Source organism: Herpailurus yagouaroundi, unplaced genomic scaffold (genome assembly GCF_014898765.1).
Source record: "Herpailurus yagouaroundi ecotype Mexico unplaced genomic scaffold, PumYag 141, whole genome shotgun sequence".
Classification (NCBI taxonomy): Eukaryota; Metazoa; Chordata; class Mammalia; order Carnivora; family Felidae; genus Herpailurus; species Herpailurus yagouaroundi.
In genome coordinates, this window is record NW_024412396.1 from 12,253,112 (window position 1) to 12,279,649 (window position 26,538).

Sequence of the window (26,538 nt, forward strand, 5' to 3'; positions counted from 1 at the left end):
ATACTTTTGACCACAAAATTACTTATTTTATGGGCTTTGTTTTACTCATTAGATAAACATGATACCAGGCTTACAAAGGGATAGGGGAAATGGTATCTATCAGAATACCTCCATTAAACTTAACTTTAACTTTTCTTAAATTACCTTGAGGCTGAATCTTCACCACATTCCATCCATAACCTTGAGTCTGTACTGTTCAGCCACAGAGTTTCTGTGTATTGGCCGTTCCTTTTGCCTAGTAAGTGCATATCTGAATAGATGATTGGTCGATCCAACTAAAGTTATCAAAATAATCTAGCAGTACTTCTGGCTCCAACCATCTTTATATTTCATAACATGTTTAATCACGAAATGTAGAAATAAGACGCACATAATCATGTGCTCTCATAGTGATTCAGGGCTTGGTCCTGTATAAGACTTAGATTTCTTATCACAGAGGTGTTCTACCTCTTCCATTTGCAAATTGTCAAAACTTGAAGATTCCATTATAACTACATCCCGTCTCTACCAAATGTCTCCTAGAACAACTTAGAAAATGTCTTTGTGGTCTTTGAAGCCTGTGGCCTCACAGAGAAGTACTCATTGTCATTTCACCATTTGCTTACATATTAGCAATTCTTCAGTACCCAAAAATTTGAACGTGGCCTTTTTGTTACAATTGTAATTGTCAAATTACCATTTTAGTATTTTCATGGCAGTCATTAGACCTCTGTGGATGCAGGGACTCAAAAGTATGGGGTTCATCACACTGTAATTATACTTTTCTTGTACGTACTCCCTACATGTTCAGTGTGGAAAGGATTATTATTGTCCCTGTATATACACAGTGATAGCAATAAGGGGACAGCTGTCCTCGCAGTCTGAGCTATCCTTATAGTAATGATGTTTAATGCTCTTTAAAAAAAAGTGCTGTTCAGGTCACGATCTCGCGGTCCGTGAGTTCGAGCCCCGCGTCGGGCTCTGGGCTGATGGCTCGGAGCCTGGACCCTGTTTCTGATTCTGTGTCTCCCTCTCTCTCTGCCCCTCCCCCGTTCATGCTCTGTCTCTCTCTGTCCCAAAAAAATAAGTAAACGTTAAAAAAAAAAAATTAAAAAAAAAAAAGTGCTGTTGACCAAAATGATGTAAAAGTTAGACATATCATTTTCTCGTGGAAGCAGTGTTTATGTCTTTAGGTACTTATGCCCAGCTATGTGGCATAAATGACTACATCCTAACTTAGTAAACTAGATATTCTAAGTACCTGTAGAGCACCAGTCCTTCTAAAATGCATGAAATGGAATGGCACAATAAGAACATTCGTTTACTCGTTCAATTTAATGTATTATATCGTTTCAATTCCTATGTTATATTTTTCTGGATAAACGGTGAGGGGATGCCTGTATCCAGGTCACGAAAATAAGACTTCCTTTAGTAATACTTTTGACCAGCACCTTCGAAGTGTGTGTATTTGGGTCACTGTCCCTCGTTCATACACTAAGCTGCCTTCTATTTCTTACTGCATTTTCCCTCTAACAAACCAAAAGTCAAGATCCGGTTGTTGGTCATCCTATTGAATGACCAAGTGTTCGTTCTTCCCTGAACTAGCATCTCGTTAGCACCTATTGTTTTACCTTGGGCCAATTTAATTTTAAATGCATGAAACGACTCCTATTTACACCGAACACTTCACCCTCTGACTCAGCATCACATTGTTATTTCACAGAGTCCAGGATGCCGCGGACTTGTGGTTTAAATGGTAGCCAGACTTGGAAGCATTCAGGGGCGGGCTGAGTCCTGAATCATAAAGTCTCACCTTCCCATATCCGGTCTTATCTTCATGTTCCAGTATATAATTGGCTTCAGCCATCTCTGCTTGTTCCTTCCATTAAGTTTTTTTTTAAGTTCTAAAACTCATGTACCCAGATAAACATCTCTCAACCTATATTTACATATGCACTCAAATGACAGTCCCCATGGTACATTTAGCTAACTCCTCTTTTGAAATTACCTTCAAAAATAATTTTCCAGTGGGGTGCCTGGGTGGCTCCGTTGGTTAAGTGTGCAACTTTGGCTCAGGTCATGATTTTACGATTCGGTTCATGGGTTTGAGCCCTGCGTCAGGTTCTGTGCTGACAGTGAGGAGCCTGGAGCCTGCTTCAGATACTGTGTCTCCCTCTTTCTCTGCTCCTCCCCCACTCACGCTCACTCACACGCGTGCTCTCTCTCTCTCTCTCTCAAAAAAAAAATGTTAAAATTTTTTTAAAAAAATAATTCTCCATCTACAGAAGCAAGATGGGTTCATTAACTTATAATCACTAAAGACCATTCCTTCATAATAACCTATCTAACCTCTCCTGCCACCTTTTTCTTTCTTGGCCCTCTTACTTTTACTTTGCCCCCAGATTATAAATAAGGCTTCAGAGTCTGAGAAGAGAAGAGTAGGGAACAGACTGAGCCTCGCAGCCTGTGGGACCCTTTCCCCTAACCCACCAGGAAGCAAACTTAGTGAGATAAATTGATCTGAGGGCGCCTGCCAACAAGAAGAAAGCATGAAATCATGGGTGGGACCAGCTCTGTGTTGTGAATGTAAATCATCAGATTTTAAGTTACTAAACCAAATTTTAGGTCCATTGAAAACTTAGATCCGAAGAGTATTGCATAGACAAAAAAAGGTATACATTCTTCCAAATGTGTGGCTTTTAGGAGAAGAAAAAAAACTTTTATAGGTACCATTTTCCAGCTCTAACTGATTTCATGTTTGAAAACATTTTTCAGTGAAAACATGTTTCATAATACTAAACTCCTAGAAAGGAAAGGCTTTGTGGAAATCTAGTAAAAAGTGAAAAACAAATCATCTTTGAAGACACAAATTGATAGGATCCAAGTGAGCATAAATCCTAGACTTTGTGCATGGTGATGAAGTGCTATAGTTAGGCTGATGGGGACAGAAAGGGATTCTGTTCCCTGGATTGGCACAGACTTGACGGTGTCCCGGTGCTTGTATGAGAAGCGAGGCCTTCAGATCACCCCTGTGTGGGGAGGAGGGAAGACCTTTATCCCACTTTCCTCCTCAGTGGTCGTTTAACCACATCACCCTCATTTAGCCCCACGGTCCATCATCATAAGTTAAACCCTCCAGAATCTCAATTGCCATTGCTGTTTGCTCTGAAAGTACTTGGATTTGTCAACACTGCACTGGTGTTGCTATGGTGTTGCTATGCCCCAGAGGAGCATGGTATGGCCTGGTGCTGCCACCAGATTTCTAGCTGAACAGCAGGTAACTGTGAGTGCCCTGGCCTTGTAGTCTACCCTCTGCTCAGAAACTCAGGAAAACTCGCAGGAAAAGTAGCCAGGTTCCCAAGAAGTTAAAACTGGGGAGGGGAGAGGGAGGTACTTTATACAAGTAATAACTCACATTTGAGGTCATTCCAACCAAGGATGTCCTTGCTTTGTTTCCACCCCCAGAGACCTGTAGGTTAATGTATTCATTGAAATGACAATCCCACTGTACAAAACATTTTGCTTATCTCAAGGGAGTACCCAGAACTGCTAGGAATATCTCTCTCCATGCACCTCCTGTCCTAGAGGTAGTGGACAATTAACACCTGCGCGAAACAAACCTACGGTCTCAATTACCCACGTACGGTTGTTTAACAGAAACATGGTGCTTAGAGCAGTTGGCCAGATGTTTTACCTCAAAAGGATGGTTTCAACCTGCCAGGTAACAGAACTAGCTCATGAGAAAATGACATTGGAAAACCAGTGTAGTTATGCCATAGAGGGTTCCACAGGGCTGGAAACCATTCATAATCTGATTTAATATGTCTGGGAGGCCAACAGTATGGTACTATAGCAAATGTATAAAAGATGCTATTCCTATCTCAGGCAACAAGATGATCTTATAGACACTGTTATCGTTATTATAGATCGTGGCCAAAGGATTGTTTTATAAACTCCACTGAAAGTTGGTTATTGCATAAGTTATACTTGGGACCTTATTTTGTTCTGGCCCTTTTGTAAGGAAAGCTTCATGAGGTGGAAGAACAAAACTGAATTTTAATAATTATGTGGTAAGCAGTAAGAAAAAAGACGAGGAAAACCCGATGTCGGTGATTATGAGCTATGAAGAAAGGGCAGAGGGACAGAATTTGGAAGAAAACGAAATGAATCAGAAGAGTCAAAGAAATAGACTGTGAGCATCGGGGACAATGATAGAAATAATAGAAATTTAATAATATAATAGAAATAATAGAAATGTTGAGATATTCAAGGTGGATGACAACAGAGAGAAAAGTTTGGGTGGGCTGGTTGTAATGTGGAAGGCAGGGGGAACCAGGAGACAGGATTTTGAAGAATGAATTCTCTGACAAAGCTGGGGCCACCGAGCAGGTGGCTTTTTCAGACTTTAATGTAGAGACAAATACTGTGAGATTCTTATTTAAAATGCAGATTCCTTGACTCCATCCCAAGACAGTCTGATTTAGTTCTATAGATGGAACAGGGAAATGTTTTTAAGAAGTACGGATGATTTTGTGGCTCAGTCAGTTAAGCATCCGACTCTTGATTTCTACTCAGGTTATGATCTCAGGGTTCATGAGTTCAAGCCCCGTGTCAGGCTCTGCACTGACAGTGTGGAGCCTGCTTGGGAGTCTCTATCGCTCTCTCTCTCTGCCCCTCCCCTGCTCATGCTCTCTCTCTCAAAATAAACAGACATTTTTAAAAAATAAAAAAAAAAAAGGCCAGATGATTTTGCATTTTTCACACAGACATAGGCGATCTTCAGACCTCACTTTGAGAAAATTCTACAAACAAAGCAAAGAAAATCTTAGAGATTTTCACAACAGCAACTTGTTGTAAGAGAACAGAGGTGCTTGCTTGTAGGTAAGGAATATGCCACGCTAACTGGGCCAGGAAACATAGAAGACTGGCAGAAAATTATGGCCGCAGAGCGAGAGAGGCTGCAGATGTGGCAAAGCAGGATGGAGCCTAGCTCCTTAAGTTTGTTTCCCGGATGTAGATGAGCCTTTGCCGTTTGCAGCGTGAGATGCCCCTCACCCCAATTGAGACCAATAAAAAAAAAAAAAACCTCAAAGAAAATAATTAGGCATGATAATTCTGGATTATCTTTAATTAGAGGGAGGCTCTGGTGCACTCCGAGCTTTGGAGGGTCATCCCGCATTTGTTGCAAGTGATCTGTCCCTGTTCCACGTGCACATTATTCATCGCTTTCACCTCTGATCTTCCCCTCCTCTGAGCACAGCCCTCTGCAAGGCCCCTGCACTTAGGCTGCAGAATGAAAGAAATCCCCTCCCGCTGTTCCTACTGCCACTACTAGGTGACATGTCCCTTCCAGGGGGGATTCAGATCGACAGAACCTTCTCCTTTCTCTCCTTTACTCTGTGCTGGCTGACTGGTGCCGAACCCATGCCTCTACCAGGAGCGCCAGCCTCTCCCTCGGGAGGACCGGGTCCTTGTTGCTGCGGGAGCAGTACCCAGGGCCGAGCCAACAGTCTTTTAAGCAAGGCCAGTGCTCGCTGCAGGCCTGAGGATGCCGGCAACGTGGAATGGGAAGAGAGGAGGTCAGGGAGTGAGGGAGGCTTGGAAAATCCACCAGAAAAAGCGAGGCACGATGCAAAGGGGAGTCAGACAAAGACTGTGGTCATTTCTTCTTCTGAGCCGGGCCGGCAACCGTCTCTCTGCTTCTTCTGACTTTGTTTACAAGGCCTGTAGCTGTGCAGAAATCACCTTACCTTCTACGGCTGATACCAGAATTCTTTTTCCTCTCCTTTCCGCACGAAGTCAGGGCCACGCGCTCAGCGCCTCTGTACTGGGGCTCCTGCATGTTGCTTTGAATCAGTCGGTTGGTTACCTGACCACTTCTCAGTGACAGAGCAGAGCTCTGTTGTGTCCATTCTGGTTCCCTGCAGCACACAGGGTGATACCTGCCCTAAACTAGATGGGCAGCATGTATTTGTCGAATTCAGAGTGAAATCTTTCTTGCCTCCCCGAACCAGTTCTCTAAGTTGTTAAGGTTTATATTAACAAAGTCCCTGGAGACTATCTCCTCAGGTTAAGAAAATTGAAACATACTTAAAATAAGTACCATCTTAATTAATATAGCAAAATTAGGATAGAGGCGCCTGGGTGGCTCAGTCAGTTAAGCATAGGACTCTTGATTTCAGTTCAGGTCACGTTCTCACAGTTCGTGAGTTCAAGCCCCACATCGGGCCCTGTGCTGATAGAGTAGAGCCTGCATCAGATTCTCTCTCTCCCTCTCTCTCTGCCCCTCCTTCGCTGGTGCGCTCTCTCTCTCTCTCTCTGTCTCTCTCAAAATAAATAAACTTAAAAAAAACAAAATAAGGATAAAAATTCTGTCGAGAAATGAGCGTGGCCTTTGAGGTCAGAGCTGGGTCTCTACCCACCCCCCACCCCGCATCATTTATTTCCAGGCTGGAGTTGTGACAATTGTGCCTTTTCTCTACACGTCTCCTGCCTCCCCTGTATGTTAAGAATAAAATACCCCCTTTGCACAAGGTCATTAGAAGGACTGGATAAGAAAAGTCGCACAAGAGCTCCTGATAGATGTAAAAAGTCAAGTGTTTTTCCCTTTTAATTTGGATTGAGCTGCCCTTGATGTCTTGTTTTTCTGGGCTTTTATAAAATTATTTTTAACATTTACTTATTTTTGAGAGAGAGAGAGAGAGAGAGAGAGAGGTAGGGAGCAGGGGAGGGGCAGAGAGAGAGGGAGACACAGAATCTGAAGCAGGCTCCAGGCCCTGAGCTGTCAGCACAGAGCCCGATGCGGGGCTCAAACCCACGACCCGTGAGATCATGACCTGAGCCAAAGTTGGTTTTTAACCAAATGAGCCACCCAGGCGCCCCTCCTTTTGCTGGGTTTTAAAATCTCTAGTGTGCACAAATACTAATTCGCACCCAGTGACTCAGTTTATAGCAGCCACTTCACAATAGTTAAAGTTTTAACGTGGTAAGGTTTAGCACTGCTTACGCATACACAACTGGCCATAACACGTTCTGCCTCTCAGCCTTGACCATATTGCGTTCGTTTTATTTCAAACTGTTCACTAAAGATCAACCCAGATTTCTGACAAATAGGGTTAAAAAATCAAAAGCTAAGCTTTGGAGACATCCGTGCTACTTTTATTCATATTTAATTTGCAGGGAAAACTTACATGTAAATAGGAAAAATATCCCAGTAAATATTTGTATCTGAGGTGCATTTGTATGTATTCCTACAGAATTGTCTTAGCATCCTTCTATTTTGTTGAAACGGGCTTCAAGGACTCCCCTTGCTCTAAATGGGAATATTTACTGATCAAGAGCATTTGGTTGCATTCTCTTCTGCTGTAACCCGAGGAAACAGCACCTTTTCACCTTTGAAACCGGCGTTTCCATATTACTCATGCCAGTCTTTTCTCACTAATTTTATGATTATAATGAGGCAGTGGTGCACTAGTTAGCACAGATGACCTTCTAATTGAAAGACTGTAAATTCAATCTCCATCGCTGGGCACCGACAGAAATTTAAATAAATATAGCTCCTAAAACCCTTGTGATGGGCTGGCCTAATGACCAGGGCCTAGCAGAGCCCAAGTCATCTGTCACAGGGGGCCGCCGGCAACTTCGGGATGTTAACTACAGGAGTCATTAGAAGCAGGCTGCCCTCAGAAAGCCAAGTGAGATGAGGGACTTTTCCCCTGGCTTTGATTCAGGCATCACGCCTCGCTTTCCTGTAACACAGGCCAGGTTGCTTTTTTGTCAAAACAGGAGTCTGAACACAGGAGGAAGCTCCGGTCTCGAATTGGACCGAAGCAGGCCAGAAAAGCCTTCTCGACCAGGCCCCCTCTCGCCCACTGCCATTTATAGATTTTGATGCATTAAGCTGCCCACGGCTATGTGGACACCATCCCCTCGCTTGCTATATTCACCACCATTTTTCACCCCCGTGACCTTGGACAGCAATCCAATTCAGGTCTCCAGAATGAACTGCCCTGAGGATCAAGATGGGTGTGGAAATGGTCAGTCGAGGAAGGAATCCATGGAGCTGTAACACTGGCAACATTTATCCCAAATAATTGAGTACCTGCCCTTGATATGCTTCTGACCTTCCGTTTTGGCTCGAATGTTGTGCGTAACGTGTCTCTTATTGTGAGCCACCTTAATTCTCTTTGGGAAACAAGTGGTGTATAATTTTTTAACACGCTGGCTGCTTTAAAATAGGTCCCTGGACCTTGACAACGACAACCTAAAAATGGCCCCGTATTGCTGACAGTGCCTTCAAGCTGCTCATTGGGCTGTCAGCATGGTGCGTCTTTATCCTGAAGATATCACACAAACACAATGGAAATTTCCCATCGCCTTTAAAGTTTTGCATTCTGTATATTTGGTTGTTAGACAAATAGAGCAAGCTTTGCCGACTTCATTTTCATTCTTGGCAGCATGTTTTTATCATAAGGCAGATAGTCATTAATTTACAGAATCAACGCTGGGAACAGCTTTTGTGATCTCATATTAAATTTTCCCCTGAATCCGCCCCTTGGCAAAAATTACTCACATCGTTAAAAAATATTTAATTAGGCTGTAGTTTATACCCAGCTCACTGGGGAAATGTTGGAATTAATATGATTTGCATGAATTCTGTTTCTCTTTTTCCGTCAGAGATTAGTTTTGAATTCAGTTCAGAGGGTCGTTGACACTGCCAAGGACTCACAATCGTGAAGGTCAAACAGGTAGCAAGTACTTCCCCTGGGTAGGTTCCCTGAAAAGACAGCTCAAAATTGCTTTTAATTATGGGTTACCTGAAAGGCCACTTGCTGTTTTTATTTTTCCACAGATCCCTGAAACACTGCATGATTGGAAGTTTTAGGTAAACCATTTTATTCCCGACTCAAACGGGCCGGTTTTTTGTGTATAGAGGCGCCTAGCTGTGCAACACCCAAATCATTTTCTTAGCTGCTCGCTGATTTCCGTGGGTTATTCACAAAGGAGAAAAGTCTCTTCGCTTTGTACCGGGATATGGATAAAGTAGTCTTGCAAGACAGTCAGCCCGTAGAGTAAATTTTCTACATAGCAATGCTTCTGCTGGCTTAATTCTCGCTCACAAGATAAGACACAATGTTTAGTGATGCATTTCCTTGTTTATTCTTCCATGGGTCGGGGGAAAAAAAAAAACCAAACCTTAGGGAATTCACAGTCCTATGCCATTTTTTTTCAAAAGCAAATTTAATGGAATATTTAATTAATAATCTAATCAATCAATCTCAGTTACATAAGTGTTGAAATCTAATTCTTTTTCATAGCTATATCAATAAAAGAAGTGAAATCGCTCCCCACTTATCCGGATAATAGGAAACGGTTACAGACACAAAGAAAAATTGACATTGTATTAATTCTGCTGCACTGGCCTTGAATTTGCCAGGGTTGACGAAGTCTCCTTTGCATCCTAGACAAATTTCAGTTCGCTCTCTGGGACTGCCGCATATACCTTTTATGTCGTAATCTTTCCTCACAGTGGAAAAAAAAAAAAGTGATGATTAGCTTCTTGTGTGCGTGAGGTTTTTTGTTTTGTTTTTTTTATTCCCAAAGCCTGGGGCTTCGGAGCTCTAAGAAAAGACATATTCCAATAATGACAGGACATTTAAACTTTTTGGACATTACCTGTCTTTATTGTGGAGTTTTAAGTTTAAGAAATTTAAACCATCTGCTCTCAAAATGTGTACAGAGCATCCCAGGCTGCTGACTAGCCAACTGTTGATGAATAAATATTTGTATTTCAAATTATTTATATAGGGCTTCTTTCAGCACTGGAAAGATGAGAGTCAGTCTGACCCTTGATTCTAAAAACCATGAGTCAAGTTACTCACAGGGGATGGATGCCAGGTGTATCTATTGCAATAATAGCCTTGTTCAGGAACATGGCTAATGAAGATCATCACATGTTCGCGATTATTCCCAACTGTTCTAAATTGAAAGAACCTTCAAATGAGAAAAGGGAGAAAGACCTAGGATTTTCTGACTACATATGTTCCGTTGGATATTGCCACGGTGACTTATGCTCACAACCTTATTCAGTCCACAAGATACCTAGGAAGGTAAATACAATTACTCCTTTTTAAAGATGAGGATGGGGACACCTGGGTGGCTCAGTCAGTTGGGTGTCCAGCTTTGGCTCAGGTCATGATCTTGCGGTTCGTGAGTTCAAGCCCCGGGTTGGGTTCTGTGCTAAGCGCTCAGAGCCTGGATCCCGCTTCGGGTTCTGTGTCTCCTTCTCTCTGTCCCCCTCCCGCTCACACTCTGTCTCGCTGTCTCTCTCTCTCTGTTTCTCTCTCAAAAATAAATAAATAAATAAGAGGAAGTTACAAAGGAGCAGAGTAGATCATCTTTTTAATTCAGTCTTTCTTTTATACACAAACGTAGCGAACCTAGTGAGAATAAATAACCAGCATGCAGTAAGAGGGTTTGTCTCCAGTCTGAGGCTGGAAGCCCATATCTCCCTCACCTTTTCTTGGCTGTATGTCTGAATTTCCCCAAGACATCGTGGGAGCAGATCAGACTAGAAAAGGTATTGAGTAAAAAACAGCATAGTTTGTTTTGCTTTATTTGTCTTAGAGAAAGCCAGCTCAGTTCTTTTGCTTTCCTAAGATGCAAGCATGTGGCTTTGTGAAATCTTTTACACAACAGGGTAGATGTGTACCTTCCCCACTAGTAGGAAGAAATTCATAGAAACAATAGCATATCTATCATACTCTTGTTTTTCTGAAGACCTTTATTAACAGGTGATTGCTGTTTGTTGACTTTTTTGAAAAAAATCAAGTTCTAAACTTTTATTACAAATTAAAAAGGAGGTTCTTAAAAGTCTCCCCTTGACCAGATACGAAGCAATTAAAACCCTTTCAAGGTGTGTTGAGAAAAGCCAGACTTTGAGAGAGAGAGAAGAAAAAGTATTTGTCATTAGCAAAAAGAGATGTCTTTAAGGTCAAAATAAAAACCCCATGCTGCACAGATAACACAGGTAGTTCTCGTCATCTGGTCAGTGAGCAAAAAAAAAAAAAAAAAAAAAAAAAAAAAGCAAGCGCTTCTGATCTTTGGCACCGTTTTCTCGTTCCTGGAATTTCCAATTCATTTCTTCTTGTTGGATGACTAGACAGGATGATGGTAGAGATGTAGGTCGCGTTTGCTCAGCCCTGCCCTGCTCTACCTCGGGACCAGACAGATCCGCAGCGGGGCTGCTTTTGTTTTCTGGGCGTCTGTGACCAGCGCTGAGGTGGCTGCTGACCTTGGGTCTCATCCCATTCACTTGCCTGGTCTTCTGTAGGCAGTGGGAGGCGGGAGGGCCCCCAGCAGCATGGTGGTCTGTAACTGCCATACAGACTGTCTCACTGGTCTACCTTGTTCTTCGGCACCCAGGTATGGTGCCCTCCAGCACTTCTCCCTGCACCCGCGGTGGTTGCCACCTCTCGGCTCTGCACCTGTGGCCACGTGCGAGCTGAGTCCTGCAGTGCTGAGGGCTCCTGGCCTCGGAGCACTCTCCCCACGCGTCCTCCTTTCCCCACTCTGACCCTGCTGGCGGTTCTGGCAGGAACTGCGGGTGGACCCCTGCGACCCGGACGGCATCCGTGATGGCTAGGGGCTGCCGTTGCGTACTTTCCTGCCTTGTCCTGGAGCTCCACGTCCAGGGCCTGCCCCATTTGCGGCCTCCTCAGGCTCTCCCCTTCGTGAACGTCAAACCCCATCACCTCTCCGACTCGCACACCGCAAAGGCACTTCCTGGGTTCCTTCCCGTTCACGGCAGCGTGGTGTACAGATACATCTTCCTCTGTCATGCCTGTGGATGAAACCGCGTACGGTTCTCACATCATCGAACCACGGTACTGGTCCCAAAGCCTTTGCTGCCATGATCTTCTTGTCCCCCCCCCCCCCCCCCCCCGCCTCCCTCCACTACCCTCACACCAGGCTCCTCGCTGGACGGCGGCCAGATCTCCTGCTTTCCACCAGGGTGGTTCTGCTCCAGGGCTCTCCGCTCCCAGTCTAACTCGTGTAGTTACGGCATTCTTGTTTGAATACATGAACCCTAATGTATGTGACTTAAAGACAGTAAGTGAGACAGAGCTGTGAGCTTGAAGAAATTGCACAAATGCCAGTAGGACTAGGGATACTGACTCAGCCTTGCAAAAGGATGCAGGTAACTCAGGAAGCCAAAAGACTCCTCCTCCGTTTAGTGTTCTGCTGTTTGCTTTTGCTTTCTCCTGTAGCCCCCTTATTGGATGAGCACAAAGCTGCAAGGAATCCCTGTTTAATCCTCCTCGTGTCTGAGGTAGCCAGTCTCAGTACTCCATCCCGTGGTCTCAGCAAACTGCAAAGTTTGTAAAAGTCATGCCGTTTACGTCCAGTTCCCTATTTGAAAACAAATGCCCCATCCTGTTTTCCTTCAATCTGAGCAGGAATAAATTATGAGAACCGTTCCTGAGAAGACGGTCTGCATTCTGAGGCCACTAGTTTTCCTACTTAGCCGTTCTGCTCCGACGCCCCCTCTCAGGTGCCCCCCCACCCCGTCCCTGTTCACACTGTTGTGCTAATGAGGCAAAACAAGCATAGTATCAAATTCCCACTGTTTAATCAGGCTGTTTTGACAACTAGAAGGACTTGAAGAGGATTATGGTTGAGATACATTGAAAACATGAGTAGTAACAGTTTGGGGAATTTCTAAATATTTTGCAAAATAGTATGCTGTGTGGCATGTATTGGTTTCTCTTATCAAATCTGACTCGGGTGAAAGTGAACACATGGGTAGTAACTATTACAATTATGGCTGCCGTCTATTAACCCCTTAGTGTACGCTAAGCACATTACTCATCTCATCAAATCCGAAGAGTAAGTACAAAATCTCCATTTTACAGGTGAGAAAATGGAGGCTTGAAAAGGTTAAACAACCTCTTCAGGCTCCCATGGAAATGGACATAGCTAGGTTTTAAACCCTGCCCTTTCCAACTCCCAAGAGAAAAATGCAACCCTGCCTCCAATCAATGCAATGTCTCAAACAAAGCAGAGCACTAGAATATGAGGCAGGAATGATTGCCTGACCTGAGCCTGCACCGGATGTAGGCGTTGGCAGCCCCCTCAAGTTCTGCATCACCAGTCTTCCTCTGACTTACAATGACAACAACCTAGGGGTTGGGGGAGGAAAGAGGCAACATACCAGAAAGCATTTGGGGATCATCAGGTTAATCAAATCAATAAATATTTATTGATCACAGTGCTAGGAATCTTGGGAACTGTAACGATAAATAAGGTATCATCCTAGAAAAGTGTTTAATGTAAGGGTGCCAGCAGCTAAGTAGAAAAAGTATTAGGTTCCTTCAGTTCCTGGAACAAGTCATTTCTATTTCTTCTACAAGAATGACATTTTAAAGACTGGAGATGAACACTGGTTAGAGAAAATTTTCCTACAGCACGTACTGAATTGTTTTAGGAAGGAGAACGAGGGAGTCAGTACATATTTTATCCATCCCCACGTTAATACCTCCCTGGACCAGTTCCCGATGACTCAACACTATTCTGGCTGCTAATGGCGAAAATAGTCCCCACAGGTATATTTTGCGCGTAAAGTTGTCCAAAAGCACAACATTAATTGTGCACGTTATGTAAAAAGATAATAGTGTTACCTTTATAGTGGGGAGGTGGGAAGGACCACATCGCAGTGGATAACATTCTGTTCCAGATGAGGAATGTCAAACTGCCTCCAGGAGGTGATAAGAAATGCTGACTTTTCCAACCAAAGATTGCCTCTTGCTCGAAGTACACACTCCTCAAAGCTCCTACAAATGTTGGATATCGATTTTCTGGGATGCCAACCACACTACTTTCCTGTTTCTCAGCCTGAAAAGGCAGTGAGCCTTGCATGAGCTCCCTGTCACTTTTTTTTTTTTTTCTTCGCCTTTGAGGCTTCCACTCTTAACATAAGTAGGCACTGTATAAATCCAGGGGAATTTTTCATGTACTTCCATTTTATGGGTGTTTTCTAATTCACTCTCTATCACCATCATAAGAAGCAGGGATTATCTGTCATGATTACAGATTTTAAAATGGAGAGACAAAAAAGGTACCGTGATTTGTCCACCCTCATTCCAAGAATCAGTATTGACAAGGGGAGAGGATTAAAAAACCAGACTTTTGCTTCCCAGGCCAATGCTTGTCAGAATTGTATTGTCAAGAGTGGTGTGAGAACCACAGTTCTGGACTTGTTGCCACGGTACAGTATGGAAGCAGACTTTTTTGAATAGAAAAAATGGAAAGACTATGTTAAGGTGACACTATTAATGTAAAAAGGCATAACATTCCATGTTTTCTTTCAAGCCAAACCTTTCGAAACACCAAAAGCAAATAAAACACACCAATATAGAGCTGTTCTAGTTGGAAAGTGATCATGTAGTGCCTCAGAGGTATCTCAGGGGCTCCTTAAGTGGACTCCAAAAATCTGTAGATTCCCTCATTATCTGCCATGTCAGAGAGAGGTTGAGGAGGGAGACTGTGCTTTTCATCAGGGTCTCAAAGGATCTGTGATCCCAGAAAGATCTAGGTTATTTATCTTTCTGCTCGACATGAAACTCGTGATCATTCCCCACTTACCTGACTTTATTAATGTGCTTCTGAATCAAACTCAAGTGGCTTTCTCGAGGTCCTAATGACTGTGCCACAGTTTTGATTGAAAGTCTCAGCAGAATAGACTTGATGGCCCAAGCATAGGCTTCTGTTAATATGATGAATGGATAAGCAAAATCAATAAGCCACCATATTACTGTGGGACTCAAACATTTACCAAACCCTTGAAATCAGCTCATTTCTTAGTAAAATTGTAATGCTATTTATTTATTCACTCGCTCAACATAAAGCGATTGCCTACCACGTACCAGGAGCTGTAGCAGGGAATTAGACAGAAATGGCTTTGTCTGCCCTCAGGAAGCTTACTGCAGTGAATTAACAGATGGTTACACTCACTGATCACTCAATATATGCCATATGCTTTGTTTGGCACATTGCGGGCGCTATCTTACTTAATTTTGACAAGAGTTAGGTAGATAACATTATTTGCTCTAGTTTATAGTTGAGGAAACAGTAGAGTAACTTGCCCAAGGTGGGTAATGGTTTTGATCCCAGGTCACGTGCCTTTAGAGTCTGCATTCCTAACCAGTATTCTCCATTAGAAGCATGTAAAAGTAAGTATTAGAAAACCTTCTAAAACATAGCCCACTTTGGGTATACCATTAGTCATAAAACTGCACCTGGCTGTCCTGAATACCTAAATAAATGTTTTGAGTCCAAGAAACATCCCTTTCTTATCTGGCTATCCTGGAAGGTGCCTCTTTTGAATGTTCAGCAGAAAAGGCAGGAATTCATCAGTCTCAGCTATGGGACTTCTAAATGATGCAATTAAAAGGAGAACAAGAGACTTTGTAATTGTGGACAGTCACCATGGCCATTAGATCGTATGAAAGGGCTGGCTGTAAATTCAGCTAATAGTTGAAGGTGCGTTTTCTGGTAACCTATCTCGATTTCATCTACAGAAGCAACCAAGAAGCATTACAGTAACAATGACTCATTAGTGGCTTGAAATTGGGATTATTTGGCTTTGCTTTGTGTCCGCGGATATGCAAGGCTGATGAGACAGTAGAATAGATGCTAAGAAAATCAAAGGGGTGGTCAGTGATGGAAACAGAAAGACTTGTTCCTGGGCAAAGGAACCAAGTGAGCTTCACTATTGTGAAAACCTCTGAACGTTGGGCATGGGGATTTGAGATCACCCCAGCTCCTCCCTGGGCGGGTCTCCCAAAGCTCAGTGGAGAACACTTCTGCTCTCCACGTGGAAGAAATGGCTAAGTAAAGGATATGCAAAATTCTAAGAGGGATAGCCTTTCTAGCCTGGAGTCTAGGAAGAAAAAAAATGTTAAAGCAAAAAGGGGAAAATAAATACCTGGGTACTAGTAAAAATGGATACAGTTTGCCCATTCCGTTACTGATACAAACGGGTGAGCTAAGAAAACACACTGTGTTCTCCGATGAGCCCCAGATCCTCATGAAAGAGCACAGGTATGAGCTTACCAGTCTCTAGCAGTTAAATCTGCCAAGTCTCAGCCGTCTCCATCAGTTCATTCTTGAGCTTCTAGTCATGGTAATTCATTCCAGAACACTAAAACTCTTGCCCTTGAGGCTTCCATGTTCTCCCATGGATAAAGCAAGAGCTGCAGTTGAGTCTTCACAAAAGTTCCCATGAAATCCTTGAGTCATCCTTGTTTTTGATTTGGTGTTGTGTTTTTATATTCCTCTCAGTATGGATAGTATGAATTTTTCAATTTGCAAAAGGATTTAATCAACAGCAAATGTTTTGAATCAGATTAAAACCCAAGTACTCTAAGAGCTATATATTTATTCTGTCCTGCTGGGTGCAGTCATTTTATCTTCCTTCTGAAGGGCAATGCAAAGCCATAGATGCTCTAATGAGTTCCTTGCAACAGACAGGTGTGTTAATGGTTAACAGTGACGAACGTTTCCCGTAAAAAAATCCTGGGTTCTTCCTTAGAATTTGCCCCCTTCTCCTTGATACATCAAAAAATGGGAAATCATCTCTGAGACCATTTTATTTATCTGTGTTTTCGGGACAGCACATTTACATACTCAGGCAGGCAATCAATATAAGCAAGCCCAGGTCTTCCAAGAATCCTTAATTATACGTCTAAGAATGCATATGTATTCACATGTAATACTTGTGTTTCAGCAGTGTTTCCCCCCACCTTTTTGAGCTGACATGTGCTAAGACTCTTTGAAAGTAGTAAAATCAAGAGTGTAACAGGCAAATGCACAATGAGTTGTAAAATGTGATGGCAAAATAAAAAAATTTTTAAAAGGCTTCAGTCAGTATGATCAGTTAAAAAAAAAAAAAAAAAAGACAGCCGGCAAACTGTCTATCATGTGATGAAATTTGACAGTAGGGATTATGGCTTTGATGGACCAGAACAGCTAATAGAAGAAGCTGACATTTTTGAAACCCTGCTAATTAAGGGTTCCTTCCTTAATATTAAAATAAAGTCTTTGTCTGGGTTTTATGGTTGGAGAATCAGGTGTTTTCATTAATATATGCCAGTCAGTCTTAATAAGCTTGGAGGGCAGAGGAAGTTATTATTGAGTGACCTTCTACAAAATAAGCATGTTGCTAAGGGCTCTAACCCTGCCCTGTTCAGACTGATGAATCTCATTTCCAATGCAAAAGCTTCACAAGAAATCCAAGTATTCTCTGTGCAATCACAGAAAATAATCCTTGTGTCTCTTGTAATGTCCAGAATTGCCACTTACTACACTACTACTGTACAATGAATATTACAATACATATTATTTTTCTAGCACAATTGTCTACATTTCTGAATTGCCCAGAATAGAAAAACTTATTGTGAAGACACTTGTATTGAAAAGTCAGCTCATTTTAATACTTTTCAAATAGTCATCTACTCTGTTCATGAATTATAATGCTCCGAATACATCTGACAATACTGGCTTTGAAAAGGAGATATGTCTATATTATTACATATTCATTTTCAAATAGATTTCAAACAGATTTTAAACCATTCATTGAAATTCATTGAAATGATAAATTCACAGTTGGATTTTGATTGACTCTTAATCCAATTTTACTTTTGATAAGTTTTCACCCCTCTCTTCCCACCCACCCCCAAACCTTTCTCAACCAATATTTTTTTTTTTGTTCTGCTGTTGGTTTTTAAAGCAAAACTGATGGGATATGGTAAAACTTGAAGGTTTTGATAACTATATGTAGAGCTTGTCAAATGAACTGGTAAATTTAGTTAAAATCAGTAAAGGACCGCACTCCAGGTGATTTGTCTAATTTCCAACATACCAAGCTTCTCTTATGGAAGCAGATGTGTATTCCAAACAGCTGTTAGTTCACACCTACAGCAAAACTTTGAAAGGGTCTTTCAGTTACCGAGCCAGAGCACCATCTCGAAATAACATGGAAATACGCAGATAGCTAAGGTAGCTGGTGTTGGGTTAAAAGATCACACGCCTTTAGCTTCTGTGGTTGCTCGCCGTGAACCAGCTGCTCCTTATCTTGAGCTCTTTCTGTGTGTCCTAGAAGGAAAAGTTGGGCAATACCTCTGCTGGATGCATGGTCAGGTGAAAAGACAACAAACCTGCTAAAGTCTCCTTGGAGAAGGAAGGAGCACGATTCAAAGCTGCACAGTGCACTGTGGGTTTTGTGCTCAACCGTGGGAAACAAAAACCATCCATCATAAAAACAGAGTTGATTACTGTCTGCTAGATATAGGAACAAATAAGATGAGAATCTTGGATTCAGGGCTTAGCGTGGGGGACAGGAAGTTAGCTCAAAGTGTGGCAATTCTTTCAGCCTTAGGTTTATAGGAGTCAATTATCTTTGACATACACACTAGAGAAGAAAAACAACATATGACACTTCCTATAAGTGACTTATTGAAGCTGTTTTTCAGTATTTTAAAAGGAAAAATAAAAAGGTTAATGAACATTAGCATAGATCTAGCTCCTTAGGGCCCAAATCAATCATCTAGCGTTCGCTTCCCACTGTCCTAAGGCTTATACACACACCACCCCTGCCTTTCGAAGTTCCACCGTAGACCCTGTTGTGTCTTGGATTGTTCCCATCTTCTCATCACAGCCACCTGTCCTTTCTACTTGTCTTCTCTATGTGGAACCAGGCCCTCCCAGACACTTTCGGTTTACATCCACTTCTGGACTGATCCACGCCAGTGCTTCTCAAAGTGTAGATTGTGAGTTAGCAGCATCTACATCACACAGGAGCTTCTGAAAAATACAAAGTCTTGGGCCCTAACCTACAGCTATAGAACTAGAATTTGTAGGAGCTCGTGACACTGCATTTTTAAGGAAATCCCCCAAGAGATTTTCAGCAGTTTAAGAGGGAACGATCTATAATGCTCAAATTACACCTTATCCATATACTATGTTGTGCTGTCAGGTATTTTTTTTTTTCCATATCATTTAACTCTGTCTTCTCACTTCCAAGTGGATTGTAAGCTCCTTGGGGGCAGATGCTAAGTTTTAATGTTTCTTTTTATGCCCATAAGCCAAATTCACTGTCTTACGGAGAGCAGATGGCTGGTGACTACTTGAGTGACTAAAGTCTTTTAATTAAACTGTAGATCACATCTAAAAACTTAGGTCTCTTATTCTAAAGACATTCCTCTGTTTCGATTTTTTATTCTCTTACCCCTTTTCCCTTTAATACTAATTTCACGGTATTCTAATACTACATGTTCTTCTCCGGGGAGTCTAAGGTTCTAGAGCAACACTGTCCACAAGAAATATACTTCAAACCACGTGTGTAATTTTCACTTTTATAGTAGCCACATTTTAAAAAGTAAAAAATAAGTGAGATTAATTTTAATAATTATTATACTTAATATACCAAATAATATGTAACAGTATAAAATATACGGTATTACATTCTTTTCATTTTTTACACTAAGTCTTAAACCTAGTGTTATTTTATCCTTATAGCATAGTCTAATTCAGACTGGCCACATGTGGCTACCATATCGGACTGCACAGCTCCAGAGAATATTCATGGATAAACTCCAGGGGGGTCTGAAACCCCTAAGATGAAATGCCAAATTTTATATGTACCTTACCGGAGCATTTTTCTGGTGAGATAGAAGCTAGAATTTATCAGATTCCCAAAAGGGTTTATTTCCCCCTCCACCATCAAACTCCCACCCTCAAATATCTTAAGAAACACAGCACTGCTTTTAGCCTGTGGAATGACTCATTTTCTCTACTTGCCAGTTCTATTTACATTCCCTATTCTAACAAGACTAACTCACAGTCTGTTATTAAACAGTTGTGAATTTAACTTATTCCTTTAAAATAGCACCTAGAGAGTGCTCCGGGTATTGACTTGCTTCATAGAAAATAACCTCAAACACCACCACAGTTGGTAGTTACAACCACCAAAATAAAATAGAAGTGTATTAGGCCTTTTCCTTATGGTAATTCACTAGGAATAAATGATGCACTAGATCCATGTGCCCACATGGCTTTCAGGAAGTTCCCAAGATGTACTAAACCATACCAACAGGAAATGTTCTGGAAGGGTCAGTAACTGATGACAGCACAGAGGATTTTATTCCTTCTTGTTCTCGTCATTGGGTTATGAACTCCAGATTAATTGGACACCTACTTTCTATAATGGCTCAAGTATTTTTGTAGACCTTGTGATTTTCTTGGATGAGATTTTTTCAACACCCCCTCACAGTGACATGGAGGAGAGCCAGTTGTTTCCATTATGGCAGCTCTGGCATGACCTAAATCTCAAAAACCAAAATGTCAGTTGAACAAGATCCTCCTCCTGTTTCGCTTTCTCTTAAATCATAACTATCTCTTGAGATGTACAGATTGTCTTTCTTAAACCTTTCAGGTTTTGTTGTTTGTTGCCATCGTTGTTTTTCTCAACAGCATCACTTAGACGCTGTGACTTAGCTCCTGGTGAGGGCCTCCATCGTAGAGTAGCCCCTTTAAAAACAACCAGGTGTGATTAACTCTGTTATTTGTGCACAAGAAACATATCCAAAGTCTTAGTCCTATAAGCTGCCTTGGTTTTCTATGACTACAATAAAATAATACTATGAAACTTTCAAAACACAAATGGAGGGGCGTGTGGGGGGCTCAATCAGTTAAGCATCCGATTTTGGCTCAGGTCACGATCTCACGGTTCACAAGTTCGAGCCCCACGTCGGGCTCTGTGCTGACAGCTCAGAGCCTGGAGCCTGCTTCGGATTCTGTGCCTCCCTCTCTCTCTCTCTCTCTCTCAAAAATGAATAAACGTTAAAAAAAAATTCAAAACACAAATGGAAAAGTCAACCCCATAATTATTCCTGTTGTCCTTATCCATTTATCTTTCTTAAAAATAAACGGGTTGTTTAGAATCAGGGAAAAATTTTAATTTCATCTTAACTTGTAAGTATTTTCTACTTTTTCTTGTTCGTGTTGCCAAACGAAGGACAAAATTCACTCTGAGAATAATAATAAACAAAAATGAAGATATGTTGATACCAAAGTCTGGCTATGTATAACATGCATTTCAATGTGTATCTAGATTTAAATGACAAATATTGAACCATATAAAATTTGAGGGTAATGGATTAACTTTGCCAATATCAAGTATTTTATGTTGATTGCTCTCCTTACTACCAAGGTAATGAAGAAGCTTTGAAAGTGACATCTTACTATCTGTGTGATCTTCAGAAAAGGGAGATTGACTTCATTTTCTTTTAAGATTGTTAATCCTTCTTTCTTGGCATCATCTCACTCTTTACTATGATGTAACCTTTAATTGCATCCTTTTTTCCTTTCCAGCACTGTGAGAAACAGTAAAAAGTTGGCCTTTCCTACCCTCCAGACACTTTAAAACTTCAAAACTGTAGGAACCTTGTAAAGCCAGGTTTTAAAATTTCTTGATTTCATCGCTTTCACAAATCCCTGGGCTCATTCCTGTGATGTAATGTCCCTTCAGTATCGCAGCATTCTCGGGGTTCTTCTTTTAACCAGTGTTTCTTAATGAAAGAAAAAGGATATTGACATATCAAAACTATTGTAGGACCACTGCTTTCATAATACCCAGTGATGGAGAAATACCTGAACCATAGGAAGAAAAAAATGAAATACAGTATATAATTTATTTCTTAAGCAGGAAAAAAAATGGGGGAGACTTCAAAAGTCTGGATCTGTTTTATACCCAGACTACTTCTAGAAGTATTCAAATATGCTCAATTGTATTCTAAGTAATGACCCATCTAACACTTTTGAATATTTAACAGTGTCCTTGATCAATTCAACTGTTGGGAGTGATAGTCATAAAAGCAGCATGCTGTTCCGCATAACTGTGCCTAAATTTGAAGCAGTATCCTCAATTTGTTGTTTCTCCTTTTGTTCCATTTCTCCAACAGCTTTTTTCTTTTTCTTCTCTGAGAACTAAGAAATCCACTGGAATTATCTTCTGGCACTTCTTAATCAAAGTTCAGAACTAGGTGAGGCTAGAGTCTCTTTGGATGCTGTGGTTGCAAATTCTCAAGTCGGGCACTCCAGGGGTTATAGAAAAGCATACAAAAAACAACAACGAGAAAGTACTTGGCCTCACTGATTCCCAAAGGAGCTGAAATGTTTATTTCTGAAGATAAAATAAACACATGATATGGTATCTTTTAGCTCAAATTCTTCTAAGGGAGAGCTCTGTTAACATATCTGTAAGAAGAGAGTTGGATTCGGTTTCTTATTTGATGACATTGCAAGGATGTTTCATTCTACCTCATAGTTCTGATATAGAACCTTTCTTTCTTCTTGTTCTACTAATTTATACATGTATTTCTGTAACAGACCCAATGCTTTTATGCGTTTTTCTTCAGATAAGTCAGCAAATACATAGAATGAGACAGAGCAGTAAAGAACATCAAGTTGCTGTCAAAACAGTTCATAAATATTCAGGAGAGTTCTGCAATACGTAGGAAGTTATGAAGATGGCATTAAGATACCAGTAAATCCAAAGAAAACCTATGCTAATCAAGCTATCACATCTTATTATATTTTATTCTTTTATCACTTTATTATCCCTCAATAATATAAATGGGACCCCCAAAAAACTACAGATCCTAACCTGCCATGCTGAGATAGAATTTCCATCTTATCCTGGGTATTTTCTAACCAGGGTCTTACAGTAGATCTGAAAGCCTAACCTGGGAGTTCATTCTCCAAACCACTTGCCACTAACATATTGTTCTCTCAGGTCTGACCTTGTGTCGAATTTTGCTGCCATCCTCGGTAGGAGTGGGGCCCAGCTGCAAAGCACTCTGGAAAAAGGGCTGAACCCAAAATGCCTCCAGTCCTCCCAGCAATCTCAATGCTCGCAAAAATCTCTTTAAACAAACAAACAAAAAAAAAAGAATGGGAAATAAAATAATCTTACCATTTATAAACATATACACACATATGTGTAACACACATACATATAACTATTCATTTTTTCTTCCCTATCGTTACTTAATTTAAAATTAAGTTGAGCTTATTTAAAAAGAATCAGTATCCGAAAAAAAAAAAATCTCTTTAAAACAAAAATTACAAAAGGTTAAGGAAATTGTATGTTACATGGCAGGTTTTAAGTGATATTTTTTATGTGCCAAAAATGAACGCTGTGTTCTTCTTAAGACTGAAATATTTTTAAAGAAAGAAAGAAGCATCTTCCTTAAGCTGTTCCACTATGGAGATGACTGGCAACCTTGCTACCTGTTCCTCATTTGTACCCAGCCATCTCAGTCGAAGGGGCACTGAATTCAATGAGTTGCACTGTTAGTACATCGCTGTACTTAAAAAGTATTTGCTCACCCCAGGGGGCCAAGCGAAGGCTATTGACATGCTTGCTTGATGTATGAGAAGACAAATTAGTCCCCCATCCTATCTACCAGCAGGGTACAGTGACCCTACATGGAAAAGTCAACTGAAACCACTGTATAATATATTTACATTTTTTTCCAGGAAACTTCAGAGTTACCAAATCAACTGTGTCTAGTGTGCAAATTGCATGCAAGCTAACAGGATGTGAATTAAATTTGAGGAAAGCCATGGTTTAGCTTGACTATGCAGATGTCACTAGTTGCTACAGTCTTTTCTGGAGGAATCTATGGTAGCTTTGAGTGGGGAAGCACAGGGAGAAAGGAATTTAAGTGAAATGCTGTTCCTGGATCTGACTGCTTATTACTCATTGGCTCTCTCCTGCCCCTTACACATTCTTAGCTGTTTTCTAACACACTAAGCAATATGAGAGAAGAATTTCTCTCTCGGCGTCACAAAGCTGGAGTAAAGATGGACTGAGTGAGCAAGGTTGAAAACATCACTGCTTACTTTTCCTTCTTAGGTTAGAGAAACATCCCAAAGTCCCTGGGTCTGTGCTTGAGTTTAATAAACTTTTTTTTTTTTTTTTTTTTTTTTTTTTACCACCACATAAGGTGATCGGACTTACTAGAAAGTGAAGAGTGTCTCATATTTGCCTCACAATGCAGTTTGCACTAATCAGAAGAGCACAAAGGTATACGTTTCCATTATGTAGGTCATAATTGATATAAAATAAAATTTCTCCGAATTTCTCCCATTAACTTGAAAGGATACTTAATGAAACTATGTGAACATTTGGATAACCGGCTAACCACAGCTCTATCATAGATTGCAGAGAGGGGGTTACAAAAGATGGCTGTATTAAAGGGTTCCTTAAAACCTGTATTTTCCTGGCATTTTTATAGTTCTGTCCTCCATTAAGCTCAGTTGCCTTTTACAGAAGAAGGCAGAAGTCTCAATGCATTCAATAAATACTTATTGGAAATAAATATATTATGGTGCTATATATGGCACCTCATTTTACAGGGCAAATGTTATAATAATCATGCCATGAATAATATAAAAGAACCATCCTACACTTGTTCGAAGCAAGCACAGGCCTCAATGTCTATCTTTTATTCATTCAGCAAACATTTGTTGTAGAGCTACTGTGTGTAAGACCCTAGTCCTAGTTCTCAGCAGGCAAGTTTTGGAAGAGTTGGTAACTGAGGATGTGAAGATACCTAATTAACTATAGTACCATTGGATTGGAGCTGTATTTTTTTTTTTCCTATTTCAAGGTAACATGAGGTAACGTCTGTTTCCCAAGTAAAAGATCCCCAGTCTTGGCTCCTGTGGTGTATTTTGCGACACAGAATTTAGTGGCAGGTGAGTTCTAGCCAGCCTTCCTAAGAGAGAAAAGCAGACAAGGGGTGAGAAAAGTGGTTAACTGAGTTAGCCAGCTGGGCTTACCGCCCTACTTCTACCAGCAAACAGCTGGGTAAATTTGAACAAGCGTTTTTAACTTCTCACCTATTAAATAAGAGGGTATTAATGGACGGTTTGTAAGGTCTCTTCCAGCTCTAAAATCTAATAAAGTGAATTGAAAAGCAGTGTGAGGAATATTAAAAATGCTAGACAGAGGCGCCTGGGTAGCTCAGGCAGTTAAGTGTGAGACTCTTGATTTCAGCTCGGGTCATGATCCCAGGGTCATGGGGTGGAGCACCGTGTTGGGCTCCGTGCCGAGTGTGGGGCCTGCTTGAGATTCTCTCTCTCCCCCTCTTCTCCTTTCCCACTCACTTGCTCTATCTAAAAGAAAAGGAAAAGAAAAAAAAAAAACTGAAGAAAAAAGAAAGTGCTAGACAAATGTAAGACGTAAGGAGGAGGACTCAAGGCCCATAGAGTTTTGTCGAGCCCCGTATCGTTTTCAGTTTAGTACACCTGCTTTCTCATCTTTTTTCGGCCTAAGAGTCTGAAGGCAAAGCCTCCTCAAGCTATGGGGTTGAGCGGGCTGCCTGCCCCTGGCCTGCCGCCCCCATCCATGGCACTCAGTGTTCTCAACAGAGTAAAGCTAAAGGATGGGAGGAGCTCAGAGGTCCCTGCTCAGCCTCTCTGACTGTAGACACACTATCCGAGAAGTGGCAGGATGTCAAGGCAGACTTGGAACCAAATTCTACCTCCGCCATCAGCCTTTTCTACTCTTCAGGTTCTTCTTCTGTGAAACGGGAATTACCGAAACAGTTCAAAAGAGGGTTATGAGGAAGAGTCAGAGAAAAGTATGGAAGGGACTTGTACACGGTGGTTGGTAGCTACCCATAGTGTTAGTGCTGTAGTTGAGTCTCAAAGCAGGCATCACTCCTGCTGCACCCTCTGATTAAAGCCATGTCCCAAAGCCCCCCCCACACACACCGTAAGAACGCCTCACCACAGGTAGGTAGGAGTATGTATGTCTGGGTGCCATCCTTTCTTATCCGCCAAACAGCAGCAACAACAGCAGGCATTTATTTTGTTGCTTGTTTCTTAAAAAGTAATTTCTTCTACATGGCTTCACTCGATTTTCAAACTCAGGCCCTAGACAGGTCGAGCAAGTCTTGTTTTCAACTCAGCTCTTAGGGCCCCCGCCTTACACCATTCCCAAGGAGTGACACTCCCAGGGAGGTGGCCGGGGGGGGGGGGCCCTCTGTGTAGAATCCGACGTGGGTGGTGCCCCCCAGAGTCCTACAGAGTGGCGGGACAGCCACTTAAATGCCAACTCTAAGTAGGAAAGTAAAAACCCAGGGACGTTAAATGAATGGTCCAAGGTTATACAGCACAGGAGGAAAAGATTCTCATCTCCAAGTCAAGTTAGGACTCCAAGTAGTTTGTACTTTCCCCTAGGCTGTGTGACCTTGAGTGTGACACATACAGAGAGAATTTGATCCTATCATAGTCTTTGTCCACTATTAGGCTTCAGGGTATCCTGGTGGAAGATCCCTTGGGGTCACTGGAGGACGGTGACACAGCACACTGTGACTCAGTCTTGCTCTAGCTGTGCTGTACGTGGCACATCCATTATATCATGGAAAGGAAATGCCTGCACACCCGAGCAAAGCAGGCTGTGGAGACAGCGGCCTACTCCTCCTCGCC

At 41.6% G+C, this 26,538-nt stretch overlaps 1 protein-coding gene and 1 long non-coding RNA gene across 7 annotated transcripts in view; one reads left to right on the forward strand and one right to left on the reverse strand.

Moving 5' to 3' along the window:
* The window catches only part of NPAS3 (neuronal PAS domain protein 3), an 865,567-nt gene that overhangs the window by 708,506 nt on the left and 130,523 nt on the right, over positions 1–26,538 (forward strand). The window lies entirely within an intron of this gene.
* On the reverse strand, positions 10,364–17,707 carry LOC121031631 (uncharacterized). The gene is made up of 4 exons (XR_005790809.1): positions 14,623–17,707; positions 13,659–13,872; positions 11,947–13,160; positions 10,364–11,821 (listed from the first exon to the last, which is right to left on the reverse strand). It is a non-coding gene; the product is annotated as an uncharacterized LOC121031631 (long non-coding RNA).